The sequence below is a fragment of the Micrasema longulum genome, unplaced genomic scaffold (genome assembly GCF_059751315.1).
Source record: "Micrasema longulum isolate JH-2025_06_02 unplaced genomic scaffold, ASM5975131v1 h1tg001400l, whole genome shotgun sequence".
NCBI classification, from domain to species: domain Eukaryota; kingdom Metazoa; phylum Arthropoda; class Insecta; order Trichoptera; family Brachycentridae; genus Micrasema; species Micrasema longulum.
In genome coordinates, this window is record NW_028278586.1 from 230,346 (window position 1) to 247,728 (window position 17,383).

A 17,383-nucleotide genomic window follows, 5' to 3' on the forward strand; every position below is an offset into this window, starting at 1 on the left:
ATTTTTCTGTTCGGATGTGGGTATGCATTACTTTACAAAGATGTTTCTAATAAACCCGAATCAGGTTGAAAGGTAACATTTAGTAAATGGTTCCTTAAGACATTTTCCATGTTAATTCAAAATTATGTTTACGTATATGAAATAGCAGGTCGATATAGGCATATTCTTGAAACTTTTCACGTGTTCGGAGAGTGCGTAATAAAATATTATGGCGAGGGATGTTTTAAATGGAATACATTGAGAATAGGAAATATATATTTGAGGAATAAAATTACTGGCAGGAACAGAAAACTTGTGATAGGAATATCTCGATTATTTAAGCAATCAATATTATTACTGGTTCGAGGCAAACTCTTCAAGAAAGTATGTTTTTTGGGTTTTACAAACATAAACCGCTATGTGTGAACAATACGTATAGGGATAAAAAAAATAGATAAATAAAAGCTTATAATCGTATATTGTGGATATGTATTTTTATGAATACGCCAATGAGTATTATTTATATCTCGCTCTTACCCAAATCCTTCCAATTTCAAATTCTTGTTCTTCTGTGATGATGTGAAAAGTTGTCTCTCTGAATAATCTTTATCATATCCTGCGTCAGCATATTTCGTACAAAGTAAAGTTAGTGTTGTATAAACAGGCTAAATTATACAGTTCATCATCATCTACATGATACCGGTATCCGTGCAACAAAAATAGTAAAGTGCTCCATACAGTCCACTAAATTCTAAATCCCACTGTTATCAATTTACATGCCTGAAAGGCATTGAGCTGACCATGCATTCCTTTTTCTTTAACATTACATGTTACAGAAAAAATGTACAATATGTAGAGTCTAATTACCCTACATATTGTCCATTTTTTCTGTAACATGTAATGTTAAAGAAAAAGGAATGCATGGTCAGCTCAATGCCTTCCCGGCATGGTTGATATGAAATATTTATTTAAAATAGAGTTTTTACACCGGAATATTTCATAGTCCCTGGACTGAGGCGTAAGACTGATCATCTTACCTGCATGTAACGAAAGTGATCAAGATACGCTGCGATTGGTGTACCAATGCAGTGTCATATTGCACCATTAGGTGCGGAAAGGGAATGGTGATGATGATGAGAGTAGTAAGTAGATAATAAAACGTAATAAAATATAATACCTCAATGGACAGAATTTGATAATATAAGAGAGTTTAAAAGGTATTAATATTTTTGAAGTCAGTTGTGCTTCTGTCAGTAAATCAAATATGTTTGAAGGGTTTATACTGCCATCGTAAGCAAAACGCAGCTTTTAGACAAAAATCATTTGTTGATTTTGAACATTTCTTATTTAATAATTTTTTTATATACACGGTCTAAGCCAATAACGATAGTTATATGAAGAAACATATGCACAAAAAACTAAACAAAAATACAAAACTATGTAGCAATGACAAACAAGGGCAATAAGGATTTTGTGGGCAATGTATAGGGGATCTGTCATTGATGTAATCTTTCCATAATCTATTTACTATGCAATGGGTATTGCAAATCCATCTAACTTCTTGACTCTAGATTCTGCCTCTTTTGGGTTTCCCTGCGATTGCCTTTAGCACTTCCATCTCTGACGTTCTGAGCAGCTATTTGGTTTTTCTATTTAGTTTTTCTATTTAGTTTTTCTATTTAGTTTTTCTACTAAGTTTTTCGTATTTTTTATTTTCTCTCTATTTATCCTCGCATTTCTTGTATACACCATGATTTGGTCTGACACACGTTTTGTATATCCGAATTATGTTTCCGATTCATTGTACTATACGACATTTCTAAGGAATCCAGATGTTTACTAACTGAGATTGATATGTTCTCATCATCACTATGGCAGCATCATCTACATGGCGTGTGATGTTAATGACCTTATGTACCTTAGTAGATTCACTACTTTTTTTTAATCTTAAAAGCGTTTTTTTTCATATATATTTATTCTGCTTGTGTAAGAAAAGGTTTTTGGCGCATATATTGTTGTGCTTTATTTAAAAGCTCCATCTTTATCACCATGGCTAGACTAGCTTATTCAATTAATCAAGATATTTTTCTCCATCGCTGTTGAAATATCTGTTCGCTTTTCTACTATATTATATTACTTTTTCTTAAAAGAACACGTAGATACCTTCGTTGGCTACCTACAATTCCATTATTGTACAACCTTTTCTCTGCCATTGAACATATTCGATTGGGTCTATACAAGTTTAATGTAAATCGTAGAAAGGGGAGCCCAATTTCAAGGGGAGAAGATGTAAGATATAAGATAATAATATTTCACGGTACAGTGAGCAATGTGTGTTATCTGTCGATGCCTTTTTACTCGGGGTTTGTTATTTCCACACCATTACACAAAGGTCTGATTTCTACAAGTTAGACAGATTCGCAATAAAATATAATTTGATTTTTGTATATTTTGACGAAGGAAATCTATTTTTCTTCTTTAAAAATGGATATTTTAAATTATTCTTATTCTTGAAGGTGGGAGTCAGTGCTATACAAGCTCCTGACGTCACTGCGACTTGTGAAGATCTATTGTGTCTTCATGAACAGTTCTCGCCCTCTAAGCCCAGGGCCTCGATTATGATGGTAAGATAAAGACGTCATACCTTCACCTTGACGGTATAGTTGAAGATAAATTTCCTCTAGCAATTATAAAGACATACTACCGACCCCCCACCTTCAAGTTTTGGGTAGGTACATCGATATGAATCAAGGGGAAGCGTACGTCACGGTACACATATCTACGCTCTAAAATGACATAGCTTCAGTATGACGTCGTTGAAGAAAAAAGTCTCTCGACCGACTACAAAGGTATAGTACCGATACCCCCCCATCAAGTTTTGATGTAAGTACATAATTTTATACCGACGGGTCTAGAACCCCTCGATACGTTTATCTACGCATTAAAAGTGTCAAGAGTTTTGTTCCGCCGAGAAATTTTCCCTTTTATTATGATTTCTTAAAATTTTTAATCGTTTTGAGGTTGGCACATTTTTTCTTAAAACCCTATTAAAAATATGAGAGAGAAATAAGTAAGTCAATTTTGAAGTCGAATTAAATTCCGACATAACTGTCACTTTAATAAAACGAACGCCTAGATGTGAAAATAATGTCACTAGGTTTTCTCCTATTAACAAATAAGAGTATCTAGGCATCAGACACATATTATATGTGTCAGAAAGTTACCACTGTAAAAAAATAAATTTCGATATTTTATTTTTTCCATCTGTTTTACAGTCTTTCCGATTGTATGTATCGAGACGTTATAAGAACCGGCTTTGTGGTCGATCGGTAGATACGAGTACATACAGAAGACGTTAAGCGTACCGTCTAGGTGATTTCCAAAAGTCATGCAAAATTCACGTTCAAGCGAGCATTTTTGGCTTGAATTGGGATTTATTGGAGTTAATAATAGCTTTGAAGTGAGCACTTCTTATTACGGACGCCTATTTAAAATATAAATGAAAACTATTTGAAATACTAATGACGTAAAGAGCGCGGACTAATTGTTTGCGGTCATTACATTGGCTTGTTTCAAACACATATTATGTCGATATGACTAGTAGGTAAAACATACCGAGGTAAGATACAGATAGTACAGAAGTTAAGTATACCGTCTCGATATATACAGATAAAGATAGCGTTCATAATCGAGGCACATGTCTTCAAAGAGCCTGGCTATTGTCCGGCAGATGAAGAATATAGGTAATCGAGTGAGGATAATATATCCAGTGGAGAAATATTCGCCTTGTAGTGTAGTGGCTGGCATGTGGTTGGTCGTCCCGAGTTCGATTCCTCGGAGGGTTGACATGTTTGTTTTTAAATATGTTTTTACGATGGGATTGTCCCCGGGCCGGCACCTGAAGCATAGAACTTTTATTTACATATTTTTTTTGTGACAAAAGAATTTTATTGTATTTAATATACGTATATTTTGTACCTCTTAAAAAAAAAAATATATTAATCCTTTTCCTTTTAAAATTTTATCTGCACACATTGTTTAATTATTTTTCAAATAAAAAGTTTTTGTAAAATTATACTTTCGTATTTAATTTTAAGTTTTTCACATTATATTGAAATGTTTATATTATTTTTAATATTTATCTTTTTAAGGTAAAAGGCACTGCGTGGCGTGTATATTAATAAATAAATTGCCGACGAACAGTCAGCAGCGTACGTCCAGGACGTTGAGAACCTGATGCCTTGCAAAGTGAGCAAGCGTGGTTAATGTTCTTAGGAGGCATTCGCAGAATATGGCCCAGCCAAACGTATCGCCTCCGCTTGGTGACAGTTGTCACCGGAGTTCGCTGCGTCATTAATTCATTTCTTACAAAGTCAAACCATCGCACACCCAAGATTCTTCTGCGATAAAAATCTTGAGCAATTTAAACTATTTGTAAAAAAATGGCTACTTGATTTGGGTCCCGAGAACTGTCTTGAGATGGTCACCCCACCAAAGCAGTAAACTTGTTTATGTATAATTATTTTTGCATTTCATGTTTTGTATTTGTATCCACACAGTGTCTCTATGAATATGAATTATTTTAATGTAATAAATAAATCATTTAACAGAGATTTACTTGCAAATAATCTTAATGACGTACGGCATTTGCTTTCGAAATAATTCATAGTATTTTTTCTTTTCTTTTGAATTTACGTTAAATTACTATTCATTTTATGTTCGAGAATCTTTTTTAACTTACTGTGATACTATTTGAGAAAACCTGTAATTGGCTTATTTGTTATTTGTTTTGTTATATATACATGTATAAGATAATTATAGCTGTTGGTTATCCAAATAAATAAAATAAAATATATGTCAAATACTCGTATATTTGGCATTTGTGCGGATGTTGGGCCACCGGGAGCTGACAGTAGCTTGTTACTTGACCCAATGTCTGCACAGAAGTTAAATGTGTGAGCTGAACTAATAATATAATGTTGTTTTCTTTTTTTTCTCTTTTTTTTTTCTCTCTTACTATTATAAAAGTATATATTTATATCTGTGTGGATTTAAATGTGAAAATGTAATATTTTATATGCATTTTATATATATTTTTAAGACACAATAAGTCAAATATATTAAATCATATAAATGAATGCCCCGACACGGATTGTGCCCAGTGAGGTATTCATATGAAATAAAAGTTTTGTGTAAAACGTGAAATAATAAAAAAAAATAATGTCTATTCTCAAAACTAGGTATTTCGCTGTTTTGGGCCCTGGCGAGATGTCACGTTTTGCATCTGTAGAGGAGAATAGGTGTCATATAGGATCTTGATATCTCCCTAGGCATAATAATTGATATAACATAAAATGATATTTGAAACAATAAACACATAAATAAACTAATACAATTTTAACATAAATTGAAAAGAGCACTATTAGAAAAAACCACCGAAAACCTGTCAGAAACAAATTCATGTAAATTGTATTCTGTTTTTAAAATTCTAAAACAACATAAAAAAAGTAACGCTTCATGAATGTCAAATTTGTTCTACATTGTCTCTGTGTCAAATTAAAAATACTGTCATGTTTATGTTGTTATTATATATTTTATATAAAGTGTTTTGCAGTGACGAGCGGTAATTTTTTAATAGGTAATCTACAAAAAATGTTCATTAAATTGTACCTACATATACATATAAGACATAATATATAAGTTTCTGTGGCTCTGTGGAAATCAACTGAAAGAACAATTGAACGTAGTTATGCAGAAAGCAGCCAGTCTACAGTTTTGAAAAAATTAGATATTGATGTTATCGGGTGCATTAAAGTCTATTCTATGTTTTGCTAAAAACAGACAGACTGCTGTCATACAAAAAACTGTATGAATCACCTTCTGAAAATGGTGTCGATTACAAAAACGGCATTTCTCAATTTGCAGAAAACACCCACAGCACTAGAAAAATCTTACGGTACATTCAAATCAGTAACACTGGTCCAATACATAATAAAATTCTTATTTGTCTTGTAAAAAAAACTAGTGAACTAATTGTATATCATTTGTTTAAGTGAAAAACATTCCAAGTTCAGTTTCAGTCTCAGTTTCACTTTTCTATGCTGGCTGCTTTCTGCATAACTGAGTTCAAGTATTATTAACCTCGCGATACGCTTAGCTTTATTCTACATTTTTTTTAATACAACACTCGTACAAAAGTTTATTAAAAATACCACAATATCATTCAGCAGGTATTTCCAGTATGATTGAAATGTTAACACTGAGCACTGGCCTATTCCTTTTTAAATAAAAATTGCCAAAAACGGCCACTTCGAAAGCCACATGTCCTATGTGATACGTAATATATCAGTATCATACTCAAGAAAAATACCCCTTCGGAAATAATATTTGAAATACTAATTTCCAAATAGAAAATGTTTAAATTATATTTGTAATCTGCAATCTTGTTTTAGTGCTAAAAACCGCGAGTGATTTAAAGATGTGAAAAAAAAAGTACTTTTTAGTATGGAAGAATAAGCTGAGGTAATCGGATAGTTTTTTTTAAAAAAAAATAATAAGTGAGTTGCATTATTATTTTTTCTTTGGTATAGTAATTAATTTCTTTACTTAAAAAAAAAAGTATTCTATTAAATTTACTTCAATGAAAATTTTTGTTTGGTTGATATAATATGAAAGAATCGGGTGGGATGTTTCGGTTGTGGCCTGTTTTAGGAGCTTCTCCGCATTTGCTCTAGTGACGAGGAAACCACAGAAAACTCGCCAGGAGAAGGCGGACTGTTGTCATTCGTAAACAGACCTTCCGATCCACTTGAAGAGCGTTCGGCATTTGGAGTCCTGCTATCATTGATACCTTTTATTGCCTTTACTATATCTATCATGTATAATGTTACCTCTCTTGAAAAGTCCTTATGACTAATTACTATATGAACATTGTGTAAATCCTCATTCTACCCCAATTTGATTCCGATTTTCTAAGAGTGAGTTATTTACAACTCGTCGAAAATGGCCTTCAAAATGAAATATTTGGGTATTTCGTAAGAACACAAATATTTCTTTTCACTTAAAAAAAAAAATAAAAATATTCTTACATGAAAATCATATTGTATACAATTAATTTATTACCCTTGTTTGTCTTTGCTTAAAAGTTTTTTGCTATTTTTTTGTTAAGTTTTTTGTACATATGTTTCTTCATATACCTGTTGTTATTGGCTTAGGCCGTATATAAAACAAATTAATTATTAAGTTTCTGCGTTCGATTCCTTGAAGGTAAACATAAATATTCGTTTTATTAGGTTGTTTCAAACCGCAATATTTCACAGTCGGTGGACTCGCACCTGATGCGTAAGACTGATCAAAAGACCATCCTGTAACAATGGAAATTCAGTGCGCTATGCATCACCGTGTGTGGATAAGGTTTTGAGAATAATTCCGGACTAATATTGGGAAAAACAAACGATTTTAAATATTTTTTTATTTATTATTTCATGGGGAACCTTACGGTTTACAATTGTGATGTAAATAAAGTAAGTTTGTTGACTTTTATCAGATTTCTTTTTGAGCGAGCTTGCGAATCAAACACAAGGCCTGAATGGATGAAGTTATTTTACTCATAACAGTTTCCTTAAAATAACACGCAAGTATACTGAGTACCTACAGTTACAGGGTGCTGTATTTTCACAAATTTCCAAGTGCATATCGCCTGGGGCGGCTGATGCATTTCCATAATGATAAATTCATGTTGCTCCCTGCAAAATACTCCATTGTATCATATTATATATGTACAAGGGAACTTTCGAGAAATAGCGAGAAGCGATAAAGAGATACAAGACGCCTAAAAACTTTTCAAAATACTTAGTAATATATTCCTCGTTCCAGTTTTCTTGTTTTCTATGATTGCTTTCGCTTCCAAATTGTATTTTAAACTGGGAAAGTATTTTCATAAATAAAGCATCGTATTTGAGAAATATATTGGCTTGCATTAATTTTCTTATTCGTATCTAGTAATGCATATGAAACTAGCTTGGTTTAAGGGTCAGATATTAATAATTCACTTCCCATAATTTCAACAGGAGCAGTATTATTTATTTTAATTTTATTTAAATCATCTAGTTCACAGAATTAGTACTACTCGGAGACTTATTGCTAAAAGGAATATGTCTCAGCCGACCAAAATACAGACTATTTAAATGAAAAGTTGGTCAAATAATTTGCACTAAAAAATCAAAACATATATCAAAAGAGACACACATGAAAAAAAACCTAATTAATTAAAAACAGCGGCTGCTTGCACATATTAACTTAAATAAAAGTACATAATGTGTAATATATTAACGGATGCGAAATGTAAAATCAGGTAATGAGTTTGAAAGGAGAGAGAAGGAGGGACCATGGAAATCAAAACATGTATTAAAAAAAACAATACAACGAAGGGAGGTCAGGGTTCTAAGGATATATAAAAATGTTTCAGGCGTTTCTTGAAGTGGCTAGAGAAGGTGAATTTTTTATTAGATCCTTCCAAAGTCTAGCACCTTGAACAGAAAATGAATAGCTGACAAAGGATGTGTTATGTCGAGGAATGGAAAGTGTTCTCTCTTGAGAAGAGCGAAGCGAAAGACCATGATCAGAAAGGTAAATAAAATTCTCTGTAAGATATTTTGGAGCGCAAGAGTTGTAAAGAATATTATAAAGAATGGAGAGATATTAAGAGTTTATGCGCTGACAAAAACGAAGCCAGAGTTCGGAGCGAAAGGATAATAGTCATACTTTTTGAGATTAAAAATAAAGCGGATGCTTTGATTTTTCAAACGCTCTAGACGATCTATAAGTTCCGTATCGGCGTCGAGATAGCAAATATTAGCATAGGACAGAGAATACAATAAAATATTACTGATGATTGAAATGTTAATTCAAGACAATAAAATGGCATTCCGTATTTTAGATTATTCTTCATAGATATCTTGAAACGTTTTTTAATAGATTTCAGTAGTATTCCATATAAAATATAAGTTTCAGCAAAAGAAATATATTAATATAGAAATATATTTGGCCGGAGAAGCTGCACTAAAACGACTATGGCTTCAGCAGCTATAGCTCAAAAATCAGTGTTAAGAGTTATATTAAAAAAACCATACCGGTACCCGAGTGATTCGCTCTTCAAAGAATTTCAAGTGCTGAATATTCGTCAACAGTAAATATTGAGGTCAGTAGCGGTCACACATCTCAACAGGGAAAAATACGCAAGGGTTTGTCATGTTCACAATACTAGACACTCCAATAAGGATCTGATTCTACAGAGAGGAGTCAATACTTTTTTGGCTCAAAGGCAGCAATATTATATAGGCCCGAGGGTATATAACCTTATCCCAGTTTCGTGGAAATGTGGTGGGATTGCCAGGCTGAGGAAGGTGTTGACTGCATTCTTAATCCATATTGGTCGCAGGGAGTCAGAGAATTTGTTGTCCGATGTAGAAGGACGTAAGCTGTTTGCTTGTTTTACTAGTAATGACTTGGGACTTAGGATATAGAGATTTTGGTATTATTTATGTTTTCTCTGGATATTCATTGTTTACCTTTAAGACTGAAAAAGCACACATTATGACAAAACTGTACATACTTTTAAATAGCATTATAAAATACATAATTTACTGCCTTAGAACGGGGAAGCTATCCCTAGTTAGGCAGTTTAGATGAACCATCAGCAAAAATAAAAAATATGTATGCTTACTTTTACTACTGAATTAATTTGTTGTATAAATAATTACTTGTATATTGCTGTAATAAATATGTAAAATAATAAAAAATAAAATAAATAAATAAATAAATAAATTCACTAATTAAATGGCTAGATTTCCATATTTCATTCTGATTTCGTTCTGCGTCGCTGTTGAAAATCATTGCCATTTTTAATACATATTTTTTTTTGGTAATTCGTAATTTACTAACAAATTTAAAGCAATTGAACTGCAGAAAAATCTTGTTTTTCAAATATAAACCTTGTATATATATTATAAGCAAGGTAAAAAATAATGCAACTCCCATATAAAAAAATATTTTTAAAAAACTTACAAACTGCACCATACATGCCGACAAATGGAAAAATATAATAATTTTTGCAAAAACATTTCAGTATAAACCAGCTGTTTTCATCTGGAAACTCCATTAAAATTATTTGGTAGGTACTCTGCAACAATTTTTCTGCATATAAAAACGGGCATATTATTATGTCGGCACCTAGTTGGTGGCCTAATTTTGTGATGTACAAAGTTATGTGGGTGCACAGAATGAGAGCAAGTAAAACAGGGTACTTACGTTTTACACAAAGATTTATTCACGAAACTAAACTACTGAAGCTAACACATTGAAAGAAGGATTCTAACAACTATATTAGGCAAAATAAAATGAAGTTGGTAAATCTAAATTGGCGGTAATTTTGTGCCTCGAAGACGCGTGCGGTGAGGTCGGAATCCGGTAGTATTCTCTAAGCCGGTTTGGCCTGTTCGTACGCTCTACGTCGGCGTTCGGCAATGTTCGGCTCGTGCCGTCGTTGTCGACCCGCCACACAGCCCCCTTCCAAGTTTTGAAATCTGTTTTTCAAAACTGACGCTGTATCCCCCTCCTGCCGCTACGCGTTGTGTATGCCGGTTGTTCTGTTGGTGTTTCCGTTTCTGCTGGACTGGCTCGTTCTTCCGCTGTCTGGAACGCCGGCTTGCACCTGTCCAGCGAAACCTTTTTATGTTCGCCATCCACGTCCAGTGTTACCGTCTTTTCCGCCCTGGTGATGACCTTGTAGGGCCCCTTGTAGTTCGGCATCAGGGGTTTGTACACTCTGTCGTCCCTCAGAAACAAGTGTGTGGCTCTCTTTAGTTCCGGGTGGATGAAAACGTTACCTTTATTGTGGTGCTCGACTGGCCTTGGTTTGACGTTTTGCATGAACTTTACCAGTTGCCTAGTGTAGGAGTCCGGGTCAATGTAGTCGTTCGTCTGCTCCAGGATGTCTGCTGGTAACTTTAGTTTGCACCCATACAGCATCTCTGCTACTGAGTGCTCTGCATTCGTGCGCAGTGTGGCCCTCAGTCCGAGTAGTATGGTGCTGATCGATTTTGTCCACGGAACAGGGTGGTGAGCTTTAATGGCCGTCTTCAGCGTTCTATGAAATCGCTCGATCATGCCATTACTTTGTGGATGGTAAGGCGTCGTGTTGGAGTGTGCTATGCCTGATCTGGAACAAAACAAGTTAAAGTCCGTAGACATGAATTGCCTACCCTGATCAGTTATAATTTTCTCCGGTACGCCGTATCTCGCAATCCAGTTGTCCCAGATGGCTCTGATGATTGTGTGGGTCTGGATATCTGCGATAGGGATTACTTCCGCCCATCGAGTGTATCGGTCGATACATGTGAGGCAGTACCTCAGTCCCTCTGATGGTGGAAAAGGTCCGATGAGGTCGACATGGACCACGCAGAATTTCTGTCTCGGCATGTCGATCTTGATGATCGGTGTCCTCGTGTGTTTGTTGACTTTGCTCTTCTGACAGGGTATGCAGGCCTTCGTCCAAGCTGCGCAGTCTGCTTTCATATTTTTCCAGACGCCTCTTTGACTGATGGTCTTGGTCGTGGCGTCGGCTCCTGCATGGTTGAGGTTATGCACTTGGTTGAAGAAAGATCTCTGTAGCGTTTTTGGGATGTACGGTCGCATGTTGCCTTTGTTGAGATCGAAGACGATTTCTTGTCCCTGCATGTTGGTTTTGATCAGGTTCAGAGCAGTGTTCTTGTCGTCCAAGAGTGCGAGTAGTTCGTTGTCCTGCCTTTGTTCTTTATGGATCTTTTCGAACGATATGTTTGCCTCTTGTTCGATCATGTCGATTCTTGATAAGGTATCGGCGACGACGTTGTCTTCTCCTTTTATGTATTTGATGTCCGTGCTGAACTGTGAGATGTAGTCTAGATATCTGAGTTGTCTGGGGCTTTCTTTGTCGTGACTTTTCCTTCTAAACACGAATTGTAGTGGTTTATGGTCCGTGTATATACAGAATTCTCTGCCCTCCAGATAATGTTGAAAGTACCTTACAGTCTCAAAAATGGCTAGTAGTTCCCTGTCGTACGTACTATATGAACACTGAGCCTTGTTCAACTTTTTTGAGAAGAAACTTATCGGTTTGTAGTTGATGCCGTCTGTGGTTTGTTGTAGCACGCCTCCGATTGCGTAATCTGAGGCGTCTGTCCACACTGACATCTTGCTGCTTTCCTCTGGGTAGCTAAGCTTAGTGGCGTTGATCAGCGAGTTCTTGACCTCTTCGAAATCGTGTGTAGTGACTTCGTTCCACTCTACTTTTCTGTTGTCATTCTTTTTTGCTCCCTTGAGGTAATCGTGTAGTCGTATCAATTTGTGTGCTGCTCGTGGTATGAATCTTCGGTAGAAGTTTCCCATGGCCAAGAATCTTCTCAACTGCTTAATGGTTTCTGGCTTGTTGAGGTTCGTGATGGCTTCCACTTTTGTTGGCGAGGGTCCAATGCCTTCAGCCGAAATTTCATAACCAAGAAATAACAGTGTTTTCTTGGCAAACTCGCATTTAGATGGGTTTACCACCATTCCATGATCTTGAAGTCGCTGGAACAAAGCTTTTAAGTGTTCCACATGTGTTTCTTCGTCTGGTGAAGCGATCAATATATCGTCGATATATGCGTGTACTCCTTCTAGACCTCTTGTGACTTCGTTGATGTGCCGTTGGAATGTTTGTGCAGCGCATGATAGTCCGAATGGCATTCTTACAAATTCAAATAACCCGAATGGTGTGGTTATAGCTGTCTTTTTAATGTCAGTTTCATTAATTGGAATTTGGTGATATGCTCGTTGTAAGTCAATTTTGGAAAAAATTTTACAGTTAAATAAGTCATTGCATATATCGTGGATATGTGGCAAGGAATAACGATCAGGTACCGTCTGTGCGTTTAAGCTACGGTAATCGCCACAAGGGCGATAAGTACCATCGCTCTTCTTCACCATATGCAATGGAGAGGCCCACTCACTCTTGGAGGGTCTACAAATACCTTGAGCCACCATGTGATCGAACTCTTGCTTCGCCTGCCTCAGTAGTTCTGGGGACAGCCGACGAGTCTTACACATAACGGGTTTGCCACGGGTATCTATATGGTGGATTGTGTTGTGTTTATCCAGCCCTGCGTATGGTTTATTGATATCTACTAGTTGTGGATACTTCAATATGAGTGAGTGGTAAATGTTGGTTTTGTCTGTTAATGATATGGAACATGTTATGTTGTTGTTTGTGGAGATGTCAAATGCTCTGACTATCTTGCCGTTTGTATTGTCTACTAACCGTTTGTTCCTAACATCTACTAACAGGTGGAAGTTGTGGAGAAAATCTGCTCCTATAATAGGGCGTGTCGTATCCGCTATTATAAACTTCCATGTAAACATTTGTTTACATCCCAGATTCAGTGTTACCGTGGTAACTCCGAAATTCTGGATCGTAGTCCCGTTCGCTGCATAGAGAATTAGCTTAGACTTTTCTCCATGGCGTTTGTGTAAAGATCTAGGAATTAATGATATTTCCGATCCGGAGTCAACGAGGTATGACACACCGGTATCACGATCTTTAACAAAGAGACGTGTTGTGTTGGTTGAATCAGCCGCCTCCGCTATGATTCGACCATCTAGTTTTTTGAAGCTAGATGCGGTTTAAATTCACATGGTGTGACGCATTTCTTAGCTTGATCGCCAAATTTTGTGTGGAAGTAACAAAGAATAGTTTTCTTGTTATTTCCGTTGGCCCTATAGCTTGTTTTGTTGAAATTGTTGTTGTATTTGTTGTTATTGAAATTGTTACTGCTGTTACTTGTTGTGTGTTTGAATCTATTGTTATTGTTGTTGTGACTATGCTGTTTGTTGATTGTGTGAAATAAACTCTCTACCTTATGGGTTAGAGCTTGTACGGACTGTTCTAAACTACAAATGTTATTTTTATTGTTGGTACCTACTACCGCTACATTATCCTGTGTGTACACCTGTATTAGGCGATCTGCTATCGTCGCTTGCCTATCCCAGTCATCTTCGCTTATGGCTAAATGCGCTTGGATCGTCTTGGGCAGTTGTTGTATCCACAAGTATTGCAACGTCGTTTCGTCTATTTGTAAACCTATTGCTAGCGTCCGCATCTCTCTAAGTAGGCTGGATGGGTTTCGATCCCCAAGCTGTAAGGAAGAAAACAGTTTTTCTCTCCTTCTGTCCTGTGGACAGCCCATGCGTTGGATTATAGCTTCCTTCAGCCTCGTATATTTTGCTCGGTTCGGTTCCATGAGTAAAATATCTGAAACTTGTTCTATGTGCGCTTGTTCAAGTTTTGACACTAAGTGACTATAACGTGCGTCTTCTGAAACTATGTTTGCCAACTCGAATTGTGCTTCTATCTGTTTAAACCAAAGTTCGATGTTGTTCACCCATAGCTGTGGTAGTTTAACGCTAATCCTATCCGTGTGGAACATGTTGTTTGCTGTGTTGATATTTGTCAAGTCAGTGTTGTCCTTGTTAGCCATTGTTTACAGTTTAAAAATATTCGTTTTTAAAAAAAAAAAATTCAGAAAAATGTATGTAATAATGATTACAGTATAAGTTAAAATATTGAAATAAAAGTATTCAATAATGAGTGTAGTTGTATTAAAAAGTTAAGTTTAAATTATTAGATTTAAATTTAAATTTAAATTTAAATTTCAAACAAAAATATTTATTTTTTAAATGTCAGAGTCACTATTTGTTATGTATGTACTGTGCAAGTTATAGAAAAGAAAATTAAAAACAGAAAATTTAAATAATTATTTTACCATACGGCGGAACACATTTTCCAACTATTAGGTATTTGTATTCTCCAAGCCTGAGTGGTCCCCTCAATATTAATATTCCTTTTGATTGTCCGTTGTACAATATATCAAGTTTAAAAATGTTTATGGTAAAACTTCAAATCTGTAACACATAATAACATGCATAGCCTAGGTTAAAAATATAAACATATATAGTACAGTCACACGATATAATGTATATAGAAAAAAAAGTATGGATACTAATGTCCACGTACTAAGTTAAACATTCGTCGGCTTAGCCGCCCGAATATCTGTTTGTTTGATAGTTTCAAGTTGTTTACAAAAATAAAATTTTACAAATTGCAAGTATTGTGAACGACTGCGCCAGCTGAAAAATATTTCCGATAGATTTCGCTGGTAAAAAAAAAACTTACTCCCGCAGTGCGTTCACAAGGAGAAAACTTTCGGATGCCTACGTCACGCTTGTCTCGCCATATAATATTTGTCAAAAATAATTATGTTCCGGTACCCTGTAAGTACCTCTACTCAATCTGGCACCCTATGTAAATGTTCGTGTGAATTGTTTGTGTGTTCGACTCAAGAAAAATAGAAAAAAATAAAATTTATATGTGTTGTAGGAATGTATTACTCGGCGTGCGATTTTTGGTGAGCGAGTCGTTCGAACGTATTATATTATGTTTGTTTATAATAATTTTAGTTAAATTATGAATCACCTGTTTGAATTAATCCCGGCCGAGTAATATTGTTAAGAAATTAATCACAGTTTAATCAATTCACTAGTTACATTAATTACATTTACATTAGTTACATTTACATTGAAGATTGTTACCGACAGAAAAATTCACTCGATTCGCTCGGTCTTTGAAAAATCTAATTCTATTATATATTATAATTATTATAATATAATTCTATTATACTAAATTAATTAACCTTACAATAAGTTAACCTTGAAATAGATTAACCTTGATTAATTACAAATAAATTAAAAGTGCAATCAAATTAAAAATGAAATTTTAAATTTTTCATGTACCGACCGAAAAAAAATAATTGTTGTACAATTTTGTCAAGCGAAGATATTTCTGTCTGAAATTTTTGCGCAATTTTTATGGAATTTGAATGGGGTCACCGTGATTGATTGTTTAATGTTGTGTTTTCGTGTTCAAACGTCGGGGTATACCACTTTTATGTCGGCACCTAGTTGGTGGCCTAATTTTGTGATGTACAAAGTTATGTGGGTGCACAGAATGAGAGCAAGTAAAACAGGGTACTTACGTTTTACACAAAGATTTATTCACGAAACTAAACTACTGAAGCTAACACATTGAAAGAAGGATTCTAACAACTATATTAGGCAAAATAAAATGAAGTTGGTAAATCTAAATTGGCGGTAATTTTGTGCCTCGAAGACGCGTGCGGTGAGGTCGGAATCCGGTAGTATTCTCTAAGCCGGTTTGGCCTGTTCGTACGCTCTACGTCGGCGTTCGGCAATGTTCGGCTCGTGCCGTCGTTGTCGACCCGCCACATTATTATTGAATGTTTTACAGTAGGGAAAATGATGGCAAAGCCTTGGCAATATTTTTAAAAGCCTCCTGAGTTATTCGAAATTTACCATAAATATCAGATTTGCTGTCAAAACGAGGGGACTGTCCTCCACTTTTTCTTTAGGACCGTTAAAACTTTTGTTTCCGTTTGCCCAACTTTTACGGATAATTTCCATTCATTTATGTTAATCTTCTTAGGTATTTTTCCCAATCGTCTCATCGCTTCGCGGCGCAGATTTTACCTAATTCTTGTGAGAATCTTTGTCTTAAGCCTCGGAAAATAACTCATTCGGATGAAATTGCGAGAAATTGTAAACTTATTACACGTAATTTCTTAACATACGAAAAGGCGGGAAACTAAAATGATTTCGTGGTGTTTAACTCTTAAAAGGCTGTGTTAAATAAATCCACTGGGCGAGGTGCTGTAAGATCGTGTTACATTAAGCAAAAGAAATTTGAAAAAGAATTCACAATGTTAAATAACTTATTTACCCTAATTTATAAAAATAATAATTTAATTAGGCCTATTATAGCAAATTAATAAAAAATTTAAACTCCATCGACCATTTAGCTGGCGTACACTTCCGCTCACTGCCAATAACCAACTGATTAAACGAATAAGAAAAACACAGACGGCTGATGTTTGCCTTATCTTATGCATAGTATCTATCGTGCTATCTGGATGCTGTTGTCACTTTCACACAAACACCGGCCTCAGAACAGCGTCTCTGTCTTCCTTGTTATAAGTTATATTCTCGTGCTCTTTCTTATACAGTTAAACAGATATATTGTTGCATTGGCATCACTTTACGCATAGCGAGAATAAATATTTTTTGCATTAAAATTCTGCATATTCATTCAAATTTTACTTTCCATATCCGGTGTGAAAATGTCCATTTAAATATTACTAAATATTTTTTTCGTGTTATGTATGCCTTGAATATATTTTTGTAATAAATAAATTAAAATTACAAAAAATACAAGTTCGTCATTAAAAAAATAACACAAAATGTATAATAAGTTTTTATTATC

The 17,383-nt window shown here is 35.1% G+C and overlaps 1 protein-coding gene across 1 annotated transcript in view; it reads left to right on the forward strand.

Annotated features, from left to right (window-relative positions):
* The window catches only part of gogo (thrombospondin-1 like protein golden goal), a 264,490-nt gene that overhangs the window by 225,004 nt on the left and 22,103 nt on the right, over positions 1-17,383 (forward strand). The window lies entirely within an intron of this gene.